The following is a 13,110-nucleotide window of genomic DNA, read 5'->3' on the forward strand; positions in this document are numbered from 1 at the left end:
CAGAAGGCAGTTCCTCCTCTTTTCTGCTATGGTTTACCCTAAGAATGGACCTCAAGGAGCTCCAGGTTGCTGTTGGCACCGTTTCCAAAGACCCTGCGTGGCCCTGTGCAATGCTCGTTACTCGTTATCCTTACAGGCCTGGCAGGCAACTAGAGAACCTGCCAAAAGCGGGGAAGAAGCTGAATAAGTAGGTTGTAAAAAGCTCTAATAAAGGTGATCACAGATCACCAACCACTTCAGCAGAGGGAAAGGCTGATCTTGGCTCTCCTGGCAGCACAAGGTGAAGCTACAGCAAYGGAGGGGCCCAACATTTACAAGGATATCACAAGAAGAAACCAGGAAGGCAGGCGAGAGCCCTGCAGAGCATAACTAACACTGTACACTTAGCGCGTCAGGAAATGTGCTCACGTGTCGCGATGTCAACAGTTCGCTCCTACGAAGGAAGGAAAAGAACTGATGGCAGCTTAAACTGGAGGTTCGTTAAGAATTTGCAAGCCAGTAACACAAACTTCTCTAGGACATCCCTGCTCCCCCAACGCCCCCAGCTAAACAATAACGGTATTGGCCTAGCCCAAGGCAGCGCTTCACAACAACAGGCACAAAAAAAGCTATTTTAGTGCCTCGGGTGCCACAGGGCACAGTCAAAGATGACAGAGGGACCCAGAAGTAGCTGAACTTGAGCAAGGGCATGTGGAAGCAGCCCTTTCGAGGCTTACAGCCCCAATTAGCACAGCTTTGGCCAAATAAATGCAGTTTACACTACTGCTGTAAGCTAACTAGAATACGTTAACATACCTCTCCTTAATTTCCCCCAAACCCCGCTGAATCTTCAGAAATCTCTGTGATGAGAGCCTTAGGTCTCCCATTTCATCAGTGCATTGAGGGCCACTGCTCCATACTCAYGGACAGCTTAAGCCTCAGGGCACCCCAGCCTTACAGCACTTGTTCGAGCTCATTCCTTCAATCCTAACCGTCCTGGGCTGCAGCCCAGGGGCCTGAAGGCAGCTGTTAGTTCACGAGCGCTTTGCTTCCATTTCTGCAGCGCGTTTGAGCTCGGTGATGCTAAAGACGGTTCAGCTTTACTGCGTAGCTCAGTTGTCCTCGCCTTGGCCACCACTACACAAAGCCCCTGGGTGTTCCTGTGACCTGCACCCAGACCGACGGGGTTGTGTCAGGAGTTGTAATCCTCGCCGCTCGTAACCTTGCCTGTTACAGTTTCAGTCCTTGCCAGCCCTGGGGTTTATCTGTTGATTTATGACCGCCAAAGTCCCCAGCAAGCCTTCCCCTCCCACCCCACACTGGTGCCGTCCGTGCCGAAGCGCCGCGCGCTTCTGCTCGCCTGGCTGACGCACTCTGCGACGCCAACCTCCGTAGGCCGTCGGATTGGTTCTTGCACCAGTTATTCCTTGCTCTTTTCTGCGTGGACAGAACAAATTTAATTTCCTTAAATTAATCCCTAAATCCATTTAGACCCTCCTTAAGGGCCAACCACTTCCCAGACTGATCCAATGGAATTATTCCATTAAGCATTCACTTTATACATTTGAAAGCATTTTAAATATATCTATTCCAATGTCTATGTATTTAGGGGGATTAAGGTTTCTATCCGTTATAAAGATTTTGTCAGGTGTTAGACAAGTAACATTTACCCACTTCACCTCAGGGAGCTCCAGCCTACAAGGTTGAGGCTAAACCAGCAGGATGTCTCCAACGCCGTCGCGCCTATCCCGTATCAACGCAACAAAATCCCMATAGAGCCGATGCCGGAACGGTGCGCAGGAGGCACCGAGACTCGTCTCCTAACGCTTCCTCCGCTCACGGCACGCGTGGCGGCGGGGACACGGGTGAGCCCGGCCGGAGCGAGCTGCCCCCGCGGCGGTGGCAGGGACACGACACCCACGGATCCAGCGGACAAGATGCTCACGGGTTGAAAATTGCTTTTCCTACCCAGCGCTGGAGAGAAAATTCTGCCCCCAGTAACGCACGCGTCTCCCCAGGGCTTTCTCAGATCACGCTAATAAGCTTAAACCCCTAATCGGCAGCACAGCAGCCAGCAGCCAAGAGAAGAATACATTTTTTTAAAGTGGATTTGGATGTGTGTGTGGGGGAACAACCCTCACTTTGAAAGTATTTTTCCTTCCCCCACCATCTAAACTCAGACAGAAAACCATTTAACACACGCGTACTCAGACCGAAGGAAGAGCTGAGGCGTGTAACCTGTCTCCTACTTTTAGTGGGTAACTTATTAGGGTTTTTCCTGTAAAAATCTAAGTAATCCTGCTGCTGGGAGGCTGCATGCCATGCAATTCSCTATCTGTACGGCCAAGAAAACGATACACACCTAGAGCCTGCACTGGGATACAGAAAAGAAGGAAAGAAACAAATCTGGAATTGATTTTTCTGACCAGGCAACAGACCAGCTGAAATTGGTATTTCTTCCTGTTCATACTCAACCAACGTTAGAGTTTGATGAAGGCAGGGCGCACATTAAGGAAACTAACGTCTGGGCTAGACGAGCGGTTCTGCGCACACGCGGTGCTTCACAGCCAAAGCTGTCATCTGAAAGTGTTTTACCAAACCCCGTTCTGAGCCTTTCCTCCAGGGAAACCGTAGACCCGCAAGCTCCAGCTCCGTTACTCCTCGTCCCCGGCTGACACGTGCTACCAGGCACCSGCAGCCGCCGCGGGCGATCGCCATCCCCCTTCAGAGCATCATGCGAAGGGCTAACCCAGGACAAGGACTTGCACTGGTATCAACGGGCTGCGAACCACAGCTGTGCCAGCACTCACCTCTACCAAAATACACCAGAAATATTCAAAACACTTTTGCGTGAGGAAAATAGGCCCATGATTACAGATCTATCCTTGCTCTGCTGTAGCCTCATGACATAAACTGGGGAAATGATTTCAGAGAACAGCAATATTTGCCTTCCAGAAGAGCTGCGAAATTTAATCGCAGTTTTTCCTGAGCTGAGCAAGCTTCTGGGGTGAAACAATAATACGGGCGATCTAAAATAGCTGACACTCGGCCAAATCCCTGAGCAACACATCACTCMTTTCTAAGATGACTTTTACAACAAGATTAAATAACATTACAGCTTTCAAAAGCACAGTCACAAGGAATAACGTCCACCTCAGGTATTTAGTTTTCTGACAAAATAGCRTCATTCACAAGCTAAATATGAAGTCTGCTGTTATAATTCAAACTAATACTCTCCTGTAGCATTATGTTTTCCATTTCTTCTAAAGGATGATCTTCAATTCTGTGTATTTTCCCCTTCATGCAATGTAGCCAAGTTTTCAGTCAAGCACAGATCATATTCACACTTCCTACTCTGATGCAGTAGCTTAATTTTAATCAACAGCTGAAGTCAAAGCAATGTATTTAAAGCCAAAGACATGCTTATATATCTCACTCAGTCAAGGCCTGACTGCAATYAACTTTCCAAAACCTAATGAAAGATCAGTCCTGTTCTTTGACAGGTTACGYAGCTTTYRTTAAACAAAACCCATCTTCTCTATGTAACTTGATAAAAATATCCTTTTTAAAAACAGGCATTAATTACAGCATGAATACCTTTATTGAAACAATATGGCATTCATTAAAAGACAGAACCCTTCCTAAAGCTCAGGCCTCAATACATTTGCTTTYCTTACAGCTTTTCCTATCTGCTGGACTCCACAGTTTTAGCGGCAAAAGATTACTTTTTCAGTGAAGCGTAACACCCAGCTGCATGAAATCTCAGTCTCATAATCCTGTTAGTTTTCCCTTGTAAGAATCCACAGTGATTAGACCTTTGTATTCGTGCAATTCCTGAAACAGTATTCTAAGTCTTAATTCAAAAAATACGAGAAGAATTGCCATTGCCGAGGTGAAACATCATTACTTTAAGCACTGCAGCGTTTCATGGGAGCTACAAGCCACCATCGGTTTGCAACTGTTACTTGGGCCGGGGTCTTGGGCAGGTTGCAGGTTTGCGTGTCGGGCTCAGAGACCGGCCACCRGCCCTCGGCTTTCGCCCGGGGCCGYCGCGCRTCTTCCGCTAGCGGGAGACGGCAGAGCAAACTCCGCCCAGGGAGGGCTGTCAAGAACACAAAACCRCGACGTTTCCTCTCCTTGCTGTGGCCGCTGGTGGCTAGGAGAAGACTTCATTTGTTACACTGGAACCTCGGCGACAACGGAGCTGCTGAACAGTTAAATCTATTTTCACTGGTACGTGACAGGTTTTCAGAGCCATTTTTTTCGAAGGGGTAGGTAGGAGGAAGGATGGGAGAGGTTGATTTTTATTACTGAGTAATTTTATCATGGGCGTTGATTTATTTTATTACTGGCGTTCTGGTTATTGACATTTCATTGAACCGGCATTTCTAGATGACCCTGCAATACGCAGGGGGGCCGGACCAGACGCCCTCCAGAGGTCCCTTCCCAGCTCGACCCCTCAGCGAGCCTGCAGACAGCTCTTCAACGTCCGCACAGTCAAAAACCTGACCAATAAAAGAGGCTGGCACACAGAGGAAACACTCCAGAAGTCCGAGCACCTTCCCAGTGAGCCTGACCAACTACTCTCGATCGTGAAAATACCCGTGCTTTGACCGCTCCTTCTGAAACGTTCTCGACAGGACGCCAGCTCTCCCAAACGAGGCGCCACAGTCCGCCCAAGACGGGACGGGGGAAATACCGCTCACTACAAAGCGAAGAAATTCACCTTGATACAGGAGAAAACATTTCTGGGCTCAGAACCAGATTTTTAGTCTTTGACTTATGTGCACACACATCAATCCTCAAATTGAGTACGAGCCAGACAGGCACACCACTACTCATCTATCTGTAAATACCATACAGATTTATACACAGCATGTACCACATCCTACATACATATCACTTCAGAAAAATAACAAAAAACATCACCACCACCACAGGGTGGGACACCCATATGGAGAAAAACAAGCTGACCACAGATGGTTGTTGGATCTGCACAGTCTTTAGTGAAAAGCTGCTGTCCAAAAAGCCCATGATACATGCATTTAATGCCAAATAAGCAGAATAACTACATTAGAACTATTACCAAGTAGAACTACTACATAGGAGGTGATTTTTTAAAAATCTGTTATTTGCCATTAAACAATAGACTGAATGAATGAACTTAATTAGAGGAATCATTAAAAAAAAGACATAAACTCTGATTAGGCAAAACAGCCTGATCTAAAAATGACTCTATCTGYTGCACACAGACTATGCTATTCATTTCCCTGTTGTTTCTGGCAGACAGACTACATAAGCTTTCCACTCTGTCTCCCCCCTCTTTTTTTCCCCCCCTAAGGGTATTAAATTTCTGTCAGAATCAGCCCATGATAATTGTGGTTTTGTTAAAAAAAAAATGGCAAAGGCAACATGAGCTCTGTGGCTGGGCTAGAGAACACAAATATGTTTGGATTTCTAATCTCATCCTGCCACAGGCATTGCACATTCTTTAACAAGATTAGCTGGAAGAGCCGTGGCCTTGGAGGATGGCTAAGATCAAAACCCRTGCCCGGGCGGGCCAGCCCACGTGTTTGTTAAGTTGCTATGGCATACACGGGTCGTCAAATGGGACGCCCCCAAAACGGTAGCTCTCTCTTGGCGAGGGAAAAACCCTGGAAAAGGATCGAGTCTGCATAATCAGTACTTTTCTTCACTGAGCTATTTTAGGAATCCCATTTTCACATTTCACGTTGATGATTATTACGAGAATGAGCGCCAGTATGGGAACAGCGCAAACAGCAGGTCCTGTTCGTCTGAACTTYGTAGGGCAGAACCAGGAAGGATGTCATACCACGGGTAAACTCCACTGAAGTGGCAATCATGCTTTGCTCTGAAACTTTCACAAATAACAGGATGGAGTTAACTAATTGGGAYTGATTTGATTCTTACTCTAGAAGATCGCTGTCTGTAAGAATTACTAATATAATAATACAATGATTATAATGTTTCTTCCTTTCTATGTCTCAAAATCTTGACCTTTTCTGATCTCTTTCTCCCCTCTCTCCCTGACTCCTCATGCTTTAGTGGGCCAATCAAATATGCAAGAGTATCAAGTTAGCAAGGGTACTGCTCTCCCCCTCATACACTAAAACCAAACTTCCCGTTTCACTTCTTTACARAGGTTCCTCCCTTGCATCTCTAGGCCTTCCTCTTTTACTACTCACCRTCATCTTTGCTCTCTTGCTATCCTCTATTTTTTGATATTCTTGAAACTTTATAAACTTCTGGTTTTAATATACATTAGCTGCACAAACACTCCCACTTAGTCAGAGGGAGCAAAGATCAACAAAATCTTAACAAAATTAAAGGGGGTTAAAAAAAAGCAAAYAAAAAACCTTACAGACCTATGTAACTCCTAGAAGTAAACAAAGCAGTCTTGAAAATTGCTAAATAACTATGTGGATTTGAGCTTGTTAGCTCTACTCTGAAGCTGAAGTTCTGTTCAAATTAGTAAAGAATTTCATCTAAGATTTTCCAATTTCAAGCTGTCTTAAGTAAAAACAACATTATAGTTTATAAGCTGCACGGTATCTGGCTGATCAGCAGCCACATGGTTTACGCAGCAAAATCAGCCCTGAGGAAATTCCAGCTGGTACAAAACCACCCAAATACTTCAGCAACATAAAACTTCACTGAATGTCTTCAKGCTTTTTCTGCTCCCACCATATCAGCTACTCAGCAAATACTGCATCAGATTTCATGCTTGAATCTCTTTTTTCAAACTGCTGCTCAGACAGAGACAAATGAGGCTTGCAACCATTTGCAGATCAAGCAGGAATTCACACTAAAAACTTGGACTGCCCCTCTCCTAAGTCCCATCTTCCCCTCCAGCACAGCRTGTAAAGACAAGAGCAGATGAACTYACTCCCCAGGGATGCTCAGCACTGCTATTGCAATGTACAGTCCCCAAAAAGCTTTAGGATGCTCATGCAGTCTTCATTTCCTCAAGAACTGAGTGTTCATACAGCAATTTAAGGTATCATTCAGACTTCACAGGATTCAGAACTGAGCAAAACTCATCTAAACCGAGGCAACACCATCATATCAATCACATAATCTCCATAGAGAGAGGATTAATTTACCAGCTCAGACAAAAAGGTCCCACAGCAGATCCATGCTCCAGGAACGCAAGCAGAGCAGGACAACAAGCAGCTCCGAGGAACCAGCTGCAGTGCTGTGCTCAACCCCTGATTACCCACCTGAAATCCATCCTGCTGGGACCTTGTGGTAAYGAGCAGGGCAGGGAAGGGGTTTTGTTTAACCAGAAAACAGGTTTTGTTCAGCACTTTGCAGCAAATCCAGCTTCACTGTGCTGCTGCTAAAATTTGTTATTTTAAGAGTTTTTGTGCTCCAGTATGTAAGACTTAGGATGTGACCAAGAGCAAACAATTTGATCTTAGTCACCTGATAGCCACACGCTAGCACACGTACGCTGAGGATAGACCCTGCGTATCAACAGGGCACAGCAAACCCTCACGTGCCAAATGTAAACACTGCAGCTCTGAAACAGATCTAAGTGGGATATATAACGAGTGCTGCGTGCGTCCCCTTGCAAGGCTTTGCTCCTCACAAAGAGTGCTGTCACATGCCATTATTCTCTTGGAAACAAAGGGAGTTATAACAGAGGAGATCCTGTGAAAAAGCCAATACAGAACTTATTCTTGCAGCTGATACAAGATGTTATTGTTGTCATCAAGCAGCTGCTCCCAGCTTTGAGTGCGCGGATGTGTGCGTGTGCATATGCGCATGTGGCTCCCCGACAACATCCAGATTTATGGCAAACTTCCCCTATGCCAAGTGTCAGCCTGCACGAAAACTGATGAGCACAAAAGGCTTCAACTAGCTGACCTGGCCYAGCAAGCAGAAAGCACTCACGCACGGAAGTGCATGCTTTCCTTATGTGTTTAAGCATGCTATATCTTTTTTTGGTGGGCATTGAAATAGGTCTGCTGGCTTCAACAAAACTGTTTAAAGCAGTTGATGACTGGCCCCCAAAAGATTTTTAAAAAAGTTCATATTAATGGCAACAATTAGTGCTTAAGTGTAAGCAGATGTCTTTGAATGCTGATGGAAGCTCTTTGGCCAGCAGTTTATATAACAGGGTCAAAACTTCACTACTTCACCACTGCTGTTRATATTAGATAGTTAGCCCTGCTTAAGTTATGCTTGACAAGCTAACAAAAGGTAATTACTTAAAATGAACTGCAGGAATTTTATTGTATATTAGTATCTTTTCTATCATTATGTTCCTCTGCTGGAAAATACTGAACAACCTTATTGCTCGTTTCTGATACAACTGAATACCTGAATACATTTTTTGCAGCTACCATCTTTATTTTTACAGCACACCTATCTATAAACAGTATCTGCCCATCTGATACATTTTCAAGCTAAAAGAATCAAGAAATAAATCACCACCTCTTAGAACAAAAAATGACATAAAACAAAATATTTACATTAAAAGGCAAAACAACATAGCCACCAGTGCTGAAGCTCCAGGATTCTGGAAAGTCCAAAGTGAAATTACATGTATGTGTGTTTAACGTAGCCTCAAGCTCAAGGCTGTTTTCCAGTGCTTTCATCTTCAGTCRTACCACAGTAGCTCTATTTGATCTRTGTTCTTGTCTAAATAGCTGGTTCTTTCATTTCTCAGCCTACTTTCTACATTTAATTCCAACTATTTCCCCTGAAAAAGTATCAGAAGGCAACAGAATGCTGAATGCCAACTGCACTACAGATTAGTTTCTTTTTGATCTTAAGCTAAGTATTTTACCACCTTAGGATTAAATGAGTCGATAAAGAATGGGCTATTCAGAGGAGCTATCACAGATTACAAAGAGTTGTTAGTGCTGCAAATGAATATATTGGGTTTACTCTATTAGCATCATGTTCTGAAAACATTTATTCAGAAGGCTGAGGGACTGCAAATCTGGCTGTATTGATGATACCTCTCCTCAAAAGACCAGTATGAAAACTTGGCAAAACATACACAGCAGCTTGTGCAGGAAACACTCAGAATATCCAGCTATGTGCATTTGGCCCTACTAATAAGTAAATGCATTCGAGCATATCTTTTTTCCCCCTCAGGGACACTGGAGTAGAAGCGTTAATGCACTCTGCCTTGTCTCCATTACAAAATAATTTAGATACATTAACTTGAATTAAAGTCTTAGTGTTAGCCCCAATTAACAACCAATTGAAGCTCTGTGATAACTAGAATATATCTTATTTTTGACATGGGTTAGCTAACTCAGGTTAAGAATACTGATACTGTTTGAACTCTTAATCTACTCAGTAAGGCATCATTAAGAGCCATGGATATGGATGTGTAAGCTATGGAAATGCAACTTTTCAAGCTTTGGGTTATCTCTACGGATTTCMTAAGGGACCCTAACAAAACAGCATGAAATTCACTTGTTTAAAAGGGAAGCTTAAAGTCCACCATAACTTTTAGGTATATAGGGAATAGGGACAGTTCAAGTAGGAAAAAAYAATCTGATGCATGTGTGGCAAAAAAGCTACCCAGAGAGAACATCAATAATTGTACATACATTTTGACTTTGTGTAAAAGTGCATTTCATTTTGAAATATTTTTTTTTGTGTGAAAACRTCAGTTTGCTAGAAAACAAATACATAAAAATATCTATATATGAGATATTTCATTTTGAGTCAATGGAAAAGTTTCAGCTCTTTATTATCCGCCCACCAGGACTTCCAGTTACTCACATAGATATGCTTCATTCTCCTTCACCAGCCAGTCTTTGRTATCTCTGGCATTCATTTGGTATCAAATGCAAGAACTATCAGCGTCCACTAAGAACTCACCCRAGAGCAAGAGAAGGAATTTGCTTAATGCACATGGTCACTTGAGGAGTTCTKTGAAGCGCTAACACTGTGGTTTAAAAATTTGCCCAGTTGCCGGTATGGATGATTTCAGAAGCTGTAATACAACGTCAGAATAATGTAACCTCCTTGCTGCCTCCATTGGGCATTCTGAATACTTCAACAGACCGTGCATCCAATGCTGCCTTTACAAACACTCAGAATATGACTTTATAGGCTCAGAAAAACTACTAARGCAATTCCCCACACGTATTTTGAACCATCAGAACTTCCACATTTCTTTCAGCCCAGCAGGTACGCTGCACGGAGAGCTGCTCTATTGCTAAGGCAGAGCCGACTAAAAAAGAGCTTGGGAAGCATGCTCTAGTCCTGAATTATTCTTACCCCCGAGCGTATAAAAATTGTACTGCTACTTCATACTTATCTCAGATTGTTTGAACAGTATCAACACACAGCATATGTATTCAGAGTTCTTCCAAATTCACACAGTTTTCAGCATGCAAGGTTTCAGCAATTAGTTTAGCCTGTCTTAGCAGAAAAGCTTTTAGAGTAACAYAAGCTCATAGACCAAACTCTCTGTATGTTACCTTGACAAAGCAGTTTCRTTCGGAGGCCTCACCTTTTTGGATCCGGTACTTGGAGCTGTCTAAAGTTACAACGTTCCTTTCTTGAAGGTTTATTAACCAGAATCTCTCTTGTTGAATGACACCTCAATTAACACGGAAGGGCAGCAGGCCYGCAGTCAAGACGGCAGTCAAAGAAAAGGGGCCTTCTCCCTGAAGAGGCATCTTCGACCTCGTGGATTATTTTGATAGCTTTTCCTCATCCAGGTGGCTGCCAGTGGAAAGAGAATAGGATTCTTTACTGTTTATGCTTTTATAATGGAGCACTGCTTGATTGCTTGGCTTATTTTTCCTGTGCTCTGTAAACGTATGCACAGAGAACACTAGTTTGATAAGATAATTCTGAGGATCCAGCATAAAGCTAGAAGGTGCAAAAGTGACCTTTAATACAAGGAGGCTTTGAAAGGACGGGGCCCATGAGGCAGGTGATAGTCATTTTGCTATTGCAGATCTACATCACTGCTAATATTATTTTTAYGCATTCCTTCCACATGATACACTGTACAAAAACATTTTTAACTTAGTTATTTGGAGAAAGACTAGTTTAAAACATACTTGTTTTCCCACAAGTTAAGCACAGTTCAATATGAAGCTGGAACTAAGATCTGCACTGTCACATGTGGATACATCATGGATGTATCTGCCCAATCCACTGAACTGAGCAAAAGTGGCCAAGATCTGAAATCAGCTCTTCTGGAGGATCAACAATCCTTCACTATTAAAATTACTAGGTTTTTGTCTTATCTACCACAAAATCATCTAGTGCTACTTAGCTAGCTACATGAATCTTACAATTAGCTCTTACTGTAGCATGGCTTAAATATGAATATTCACAGCAGAGAACTGCTCRAGCTGTCTGCTTACTGAAGTCTTTGGCAAGTTAACTCTTCCTTCAGGTGGGCAGATGCTTCTTTGGCATGTGCTGCTACTTCAGGTCTGCTAGAGCCTGMGAAAAAGTTACCACTGAGTCGAGACTTTAGGGTCCGAGTCTCCAGAGAGAAAGACAAAGATCCCATCCACTGCAGGAAGAAGATGCAGTCAGGGCCTATACGAGAATTCTGAAGCACTGAAGACCTCAAGATAATTAAATATTTTCCTCTACTGATTCAAACAATCAAACAACATCTATTTTGGTCTTGGCTCAAACAGGTAGTGAGGGCTTTTGTCTTCCAACAGAGAAACACAAATCTCATTCCAGTTATGAACTGACCATTTCTCTCAGTGTCTTGTTCTGGGTATTTAATCAGTAATGAATTTTTAAACCTGGTTACAAATTTATTTTCATCATTTAAAGTCCTGTCAACACAAATGTCATCAGCAGTGATGCCATCAGCTCTTTTGGACTATGTTGCTGGAGAATTTAATCAACTCAACGGCCTGCATCAAACTTGGTACCAAGTTATTAAGTTATTTTAGGAAAGTCAAAAAAAAAAAATAAAAAAAAAATAACCACCCCCCCCCAAGTTCTAATATAGACTCCAATTAAGCATTTACCTGCCCTAAGCAAAAGCTTTGTAATAGCAGTGGCACCAAGCAAAAAACAGTAGCTGATGTCAAATCAGTTGCTAAGCTGTTCTCCAGTACGTTTTTCTTTGCCTTTTAATAGAAATTCTGTGAAACTCATGCTTAATTATTTCTTCATCATCTTAAAGCACCTAAGCAACAAATATTTCATCTATAAAAGTTCTTTAGCATTCTGATTAATACAAGTAATTTATAGAATAACATTTTAAGCATATTCACTATGTATACTCGTGTGTTTTTAAAGTGTAACTACAATATCACAATTGTGACAGTCACCATCCTCACTTTAAATAACTTTTTATGGACTTTATTGCAAATTCCTTGCTAGGAACAGATGTGGCCTTATATACRTTTGCTCTTTTCACACATTTATTTTTCTTTACCATAGAAAGAAAATCACTTTGTAACAGTAAACGAGTTTTGGCTTTTATTATCAGAAGYTAAATACACTGTATTCAAGAGCTTTTATTTCTTAATAGCAAGTTAATATACAATAATTCTTTGGATATGAGGGAAGCAGAACTGGAACAGTATCAGCCTCTTGAGAATTTCAGTAAATATGTATATATCGGAAAAAGTTAGCATTTAGAAAAATATCAGAAAAATCTTACCTCCCCTCAAATTCTGGCWTGAAATATTAGTGTCAGTGATGTCAAGGCAAAAATTCCACTATCTTCAGTGAGGATAAGATTCTTCTTCAGGTTGAAATCATTTTAAAAGCCACTGTATACCTTTCTAGCATGAAACTTTGAAGGGTATGAATTCAAAAACCTAATATCCATAGTTTAATTTGGATAGCTGCCTGACAACTTTTCTGCATTATAAAACATATAAAAGCAAGTACAGCAAAGTCACTTGAAAAAAAGATATCAGTAAGAGTCTCCAAGGTGGTTAAATATATATATAAGAACCATTTCACAGAATTTATTTTTCTAATATTTATCCAATGAAGTCTTCTACAACAGTGCATTTCTATTGTTTAGAGACACAAATCGTCTTTTGTCAAATGAGGTAATCTGCATTCTGCAAGATGATTGTGTTTCAATTGGTTTTGCAAACAGACAAGACAGTCTGCAGCTTTTCAATTTTGAAGGGTGTG

This window comes from Rhea americana, unplaced genomic scaffold (genome assembly GCF_003343005.1).
Source record: "Rhea americana isolate MKP2758 unplaced genomic scaffold, rheAme1 scaffold_105, whole genome shotgun sequence".
Taxonomy (NCBI): Eukaryota; Metazoa; Chordata; class Aves; order Rheiformes; family Rheidae; genus Rhea; species Rhea americana.